The following is a 6,946-nucleotide window of genomic DNA, read 5'->3' on the forward strand; positions in this document are numbered from 1 at the left end:
TCCTCCCAAGCAATGAACCCTCATATCCATCCCAATCTCCAATGGATGACACTCTAAATGTTCTTCTTCAAGAGCAGAGAGAGATACAAAGGAGCACACTAGAGTTTGTAGCTACCTTGACTAAGGTAGTAAGTAATTTAACCTCTCTGCGCTTCAACACTCAAAGTACCCCCATAGCTACATGTGGAAAATCAATAAGAGATCATAGCATGAAGGAGACACTAGAAACACCGGTGGACAATGAAGAATGTGACTTTGTATTGGAACAATTGGAGAAAGCCGTAATTATTGAAGCGGAAGAAGTGGTTGAAGACTTAGGAGATGCTGAACCTCCATGTGAATCTAGAATTGTAGAGTATTCCTCCAAGAAGCTTGAAATTGATGTTGAGGAGGCTAGTGCACAACCTCCAAAGCATATTCCCTATGAAGAATTGGACAGAATAGATCAAGAAGCAAGTTCCCTTGGTGATGAAATTGAAGAACATTCTCCCGATGAAATTGAAAGCAGCATTGAGGTAGATTTCTCTCAACCTCATGGTTATGATGTGAGTGACGGAGAAAAGTTTAATGAACTTGGTGAGGAAGAGCTTGAAAGTGAAGACTCTTTTCAAAAGGTGGAAGTCCCTTGATATAGGCCAAATTGTGAGTTAGGAATTTCTCAAAAATAGATGTTTCGTTGCAAGTATAGCTCCGAACCAACAATTGGCCAAAAATCAAATTATTATCCTAAAGATGTCACAATCAACACAAAATAACCGGGAGTTTTAAATCCCGGGTCGTTCTCCCTAGGAACTAATGCCAATGAGTGCGTACAATTTTTGGTTGTGAGAATCAAAGGGGTTTTCAATGATTGAGAGTAAACAAAATAAAGGAATTAAAGAACAAGACAAAATTGCATTTAACAAAGCAATAAAGGAATAAAAGAAGTATGTATGTAATATAAACAAGTAAAACTATAAAGTGGTTGAAAACTGGTTCAAAACATAAAAGAAATCTTGACATGGGATGAGTTATGGAATCCCTTCCTTGCCATAACCACAACTATGATAATTATCATGAGTTAGTCTCGCTTTGTTAACCCCTAACATCGAGGAGTAAGTCAAGCAAGTATAATTGACCTTAATCCATAAGTTCTAACCAACTTACCAAACTAGTTGATAAAAGGCTAGCTTTAATGGAAACAAGAATCAACTAACTCCCCAAGAATTACCACTAAATGTTGGACATTATGACTCTAGTAATCTACAAACTCATTTCCCCAAGCCAAGGGGTGAAAATCTACCCCATAACTAAGATTGGCATTTCATCAAACACATGGAGGGTATAATCATAAAACATGACAAAATTGAGAAAATAGTGAGAGCTATGAACCATAAATGATAACAAGCAACCAAACCAACTCAACAAGCATAAAATAAGCATCAAAAATTAAATTCAACAAATAGAAATCCAAAATTGTAAACTATGCATATGTTGAAAAGAGAAATTGAAATAGATGAAAGTGTAGAACAAGTAATGAAATTAAAAGAGAAATTAAGGAAATACTTATAATGCAAGTGCTAGAATTCAAAATCAAACTTGAAGTATAAAATTCTACAAACCCTAATTAAACCCCTAAGAGAGAATTACCTAATCTACACTACTCCTACTCCTACTATATGTTTCTATCCTACAAGTGAGCTCCCTTTTCATATGGCATGAAATGCCCTTCATATAGCACTTGATTTCAACTCCAAGCCTTCAGAAATGGGCCAAGAAAGCCCCCAAAATCGCCCCTAGCATGCTGAATTAATAAAGTCACGTGATTGCAGCGACGCGTACGCGTGGGTCACGCGTACGCGTCATTTGGCGAAATACACTCCCATGCGTACGCGTTACCAAACTTGTGCACGTGTGCATACGCACGCATCCCTGTGCGCACGCACGGAAGCTGAATCTTCCAAAACTTCATTTCTTCATGCTTTCTCCCTTTTTGCATGCTTTTCCATGACTTCTTCCATCCATATTAGGCTTGTAATCCTGAAATCACTCGTCAAACACATCAAGGCACCCAATGGAATGAAAGTAGAATAAAATTGATTAAATTAAGCACAAAATAGCATGTTTTCACCATTAAGCTCAATTTAGGGAGAAAACACAAAAGCACGCTATTTAGATGAATAAATGTGGGTTTATGTAATGAAATCTACTCAAATCAAACCAAAATATACCGAAAAATATGGACTCATCAATTCCCCCACACTTAAACAATAGCATGTCCTCATGCTAAACCACTCAAAGGAGAAGGATAAAAGGGTAAGCAACTTATTGAATGCAACTATCTATATGCATGCAAGTATGTATATACTATATATACCTATTTATCTATAATGTCCCATTGTTTTGGTGAAAGCAAAAATTAAATTCCAAGCAAGTGTATAGACATATAGGGCTCAATACAATAAAAAATCTAAAGAATTGATTTAACTCATCAAAAATGAAGCAACTTGCAAGAATACATGATAAGAAAAGTGGAGACATAGAATTGAGTAATTGAACCCTCACTAGGTGTGTGTATACACTCTAATCACTCAGTGTCTAAGGGTTTAATCACTCAAGTCTCTTCTAGTCACGTTTTCAAGGATTTGCTTTTCATCTAACAATCAACAAGTAACTGATGTATGAATGCAATTATCATGAGGACTTATTAGGGTTGTAATGGGGTTAGGGCTAAGGTAGGATGAATATATGGCTAAGTGGACTAAAATGATTGAATCCTTGATTAGTTTACGTATCCAACTCAACCTTTATCAATCCAATAACAAAAATACGCAACCTAACCTTCCTATTCTCACTTTTTCCACACATCCATGTATGCTCTTTCATTTACATCACATATGCATTCCTTATTCGTTTCTTTTCTCTTTAGGATAACTTTTGTCCCATCCTTTTTTTTTATTTCATTCTTTTTTTTTTGTCTTTTTATATTTCTTTTTTTGTCTTTTACTATGACAAATGCATATGATTAAAGCAAATTGATACATGAATGTGCACCCATTTTCAAAATTTTTTTCTTTCAATGCGTACCCAAAATATATATTTTCTTTTCTTTTCCACCAAAGTTCCTCCCAAAGACTCCCCCACACTTAAATGTAACACACTTCTCAACCTAAGCCAATGAAGGATACAATCCAAGGTTATTCATGGTTTTTCGCCTAGGTTTGTAATGTGGTAATGTTAAAACAATGGGGTAAGTAAGGTTCAAAAGGGTTAACAATGGTAGATGCAAGGGTAAGTCCATATGGGTGAGTGAGTTTAATTAAAAAAATGGCCTCAATCATGCTAAATGCAATCAAAACATCAAATATTGGACATAAAGAATCAAGTAAAACCAAGATTACAATCATAGAAGAGATATAACACACGATGAACAAAATTAGTGGTTAAAAGGTGTAACCACTCATTTAAGCTCAAAAACTCACAAGGTATTTGTTCTCTAGTCTTCTATGTTCCAAAAAGAAATCATTCAAGCAAGTTTGAAAACAGTTTTCTCAATCAATTCAATAGAATGCCCTTGAAACAAAATTCTTGGAAAATTTGTTGTTTTTCACCAAAACTTATTTCCTATATGTATGTATGCTGTGATGGATGCAATTTTTCAAAATTTCCTAGTTCTTCCCCTAATTTTCAACAAGCAAAAAGTAACATGAACAATTAGGATCAAAATAACTAGGCATTATGCTATTCACATCATCCAATCACAACCTCTATCTATATAAAATATATACTAAGAAAAAGATGCAAAAATACAACATGCAATAACTAGATATAAACTATGATATGTATACTAAAAGAAAATGCAATGCAACCATCAAAAGCATTCCAAATATCTACAAGAACCTACTAAAAGAAAACAAAAAATGAAAGTGCAAAGTGTTTGGGAAAAGAAAGTTTACACCCCAAAATGACGAATCCTCCCCCACACTTAAACGTTGCACGATCCTTCGTGCACGAACACGATCCGGGGAGAGTGTCTCTAAGTTCCTCCACCTTCGGTTGGCGGCGGGGGCTTGGGTTGCTGTACATACAAGTAAACAACAATTGAGGAAAAGATCATATGAGTGTGGTATAGTAAAAGACAATGTGTGTATTCTAAGTTTGCGCACACTTTAGAACACACATAATGGCCGGGTAAAGCGGTATCCACACAATCGAAAGGAATAGCATACGTTCCTCAATTAAGTCGCCTAGGTTGCAAGTAAAGAATAAGCAAAACTTAAGGTATAATCAACCCTAGGTAACCACAAAAGTGAATTGAATCACTGGGAGATTGATTATTGATATTGTGCAAGTGAAAGTGCAAGATTGATAAAATAGCACAACAAGCAATAATCAATGCAATGAAGAAAAGAAAACTACTTATTCATCATGAAACAGAAAGAAAGAGTCACATGGTATAGGTACTTATTACAAAAAGTGATATACTTGATAGCAATCAAGTAAAGTCACTCAAACAAATGCCAAGCATTAACAAGGAGCAAGTACCGGTCATGTGATAAATTTAATACGGAAACCATGATGAACAAGTAAGTTCAAGTCAATTCACCTAATTTCATATGCACTTACATAATTGTCCTAGTGGTACAATCAAAACATGAGTCTTCAAATCCACTAGGTACTCGTAACTTAAAGCCTAGTATCAGTGCATTGGTGTATTTCAAATAAGAAACAACCCAAAGGATCATTAATCAAACACTTGCAACTTATTTAAAGTAACAACAATTAAACTAAAACTAATATAAGTACTAAAATGAAAATGAGATGCAATGAAATTTAAGTAAAATAAGTAGAGAAGACGGCAAAGACCAGATAAGGGATGGACAGAAGGAAGAAGAAGAGAAGAAGTAGAGAGAATAAAAGAAAAGAAATGTAGAGGTGAGAAAACAGGGGTGTGCGTACGCACAAAGGGTTGTGCGCATGCACAGAGGGTCACGCGTACGCGTCTGGGACGCGTGCGCGTGGGGTGACAAAAATGCAAGGTGACGTGTATGCATGGGTCACGTGTACGCGTCAATGAAAAAACTCAAATGGATTGTGCGTTCGCACTATTCATGCTAACTTCGCGACCAGAGGCCTTATTTGGATGTGTGCATGGACACAAGGTTGTGCCCTCACACAGAAGGCCAAAAAAATTTTTTTTTTGGATGTAGAATGACCATGTGTACACACGCACAAGCGGGCATGCGCGTGCATAGAATGAAAATGTGGTGGGGTGCGCGAGCATAGAGGGTGCTAGCGCTGCGAAAAGAACACGTGCAAGCAGGTGTGCATACGCACACTAGTTTATGCACGCACAGGTGGTGAAAAACATGGGAAGTGTGCGTACACACGATGCTGTGCGCACGCAGAGAACTCTATTTCTGCAACATTTTTAAAGCCTCTAAGGCACCAACAATGATATCAATCAAAGTTTTTCATGCTCAAAACACATCATTCTTCAAAAACACATGATCAAACATAAAATGCAACTAATAAGAACCTAGAATGCAATCAAATTAAGCTAGTTAAAGAGACAAAATTCAATAAACAAAACTAAAAGAAAGAAGATTTGAAAGGATATTACCATGGTGGGGTGTCTCCCACCTAGCACTTTCGTTTTAAGTCCTCAAGTTGGACTTTTGGTTGGAGCTTGTGTCATGGTGGTTTATGCTTCCACTCATCCATGAGTTGCCAACCATGCTTGCTCTTAAAAAATCCTCCCGGATCCTAAACGAAGTACATCAAGCTCTCAAGCAACCTCAAGCAAACAATTGGGATCCAAGATTGTTGGTTGTAGAGTTGTATGCCCGGATCCCACACTTTGGTTTCTTTATCATCGTCTGATGACAAGTCATCTTATGCTAGTTTCACAAGCATTTTTCATTTGTTTCATTAGGTTTTATGCACTTTCTTGCACAATAAGTAAGTGATTGGAGTGAAATTTTATGTTTATCTTGATTCAATCAAACATCATTAACTTTATCCAAAATCATGAGATTTATGCAAGAATTAGGTGATTATTATGAATGATGCAAAAACTTTGTGATTTTGGTGAGAGTTTGATTGCTTGTTTGGTTGATTACAGGTGAAAAATGAAGAGAAAGAAGGGCAGTGCATAGTAACGCTGCGCTCAAATAGAGAACGCCACGCTCTCTATCGACGCGCACGCGTACAGGACGCTTATGCGTCAGGCAACAAATTTTGAAGACCCACGCGTACGCGTGCATGATGCGTACACGTGGATGTGATTGCCGCTCATTTGCAAAGGGAGCGCTACGTTAATTGAGTCAGCATTTTCGGGCAGATTTGAATTTGGAATTGAAAGTTTCACAACCGACGCGCATGCGTACATGACGCATACGCGTCGATGGAACACCTGGGATGAAGCACGCTTACGCGTGGGTGGCGTCGAAGCTTGGAATCATAATTTTGGTATCCACACGCACGCGCAGTGGATGCGCATGCGTGGGCAGCGTTCATGGTGCCAACGTAACGCTCGTTTAAAGAACGCTATCAAGGACGCGCACGCGTGAGTGGTGCGCGCAAGCATGATGGAAGCTGAAGATGGCAGTGACGCGTACGCGTATGTGATGCGTACGCATATGTGACGCGTATGCATCGATATACAAAAATGCGGGACGCACGGGTGTAGTAGACGGGTACGCGTACGCTCTCTTTCAGAACGCTACGTTCCCTTGGAAGCTGCAACAAGTACCCATCTCTGATCCACTTCATAAAAGGCCAAAAAGCCCACTCCAAGTACTGGATGACAGAATTGGAAAATGTATAAATAGAGAAGAATTTGATTTCATTGGGGGGCTCTCTTTTATTTTTATTCCTTTTTAGAATTTTTAGAATTGAAGATCTGATCTCAGTTTTCTTCCTGTTTTTCTTCTTCTGCAAGTTTTCCTTTTCTATTTGAGAGTCT

Source organism: Arachis ipaensis, chromosome B5 (assembly GCF_059453495.1).
Source record: "Arachis ipaensis isolate K30076 ecotype BB chromosome B5, ASM5945349v1, whole genome shotgun sequence".
In the NCBI taxonomy this organism is placed as follows: Eukaryota; Viridiplantae; Streptophyta; class Magnoliopsida; order Fabales; family Fabaceae; genus Arachis; species Arachis ipaensis.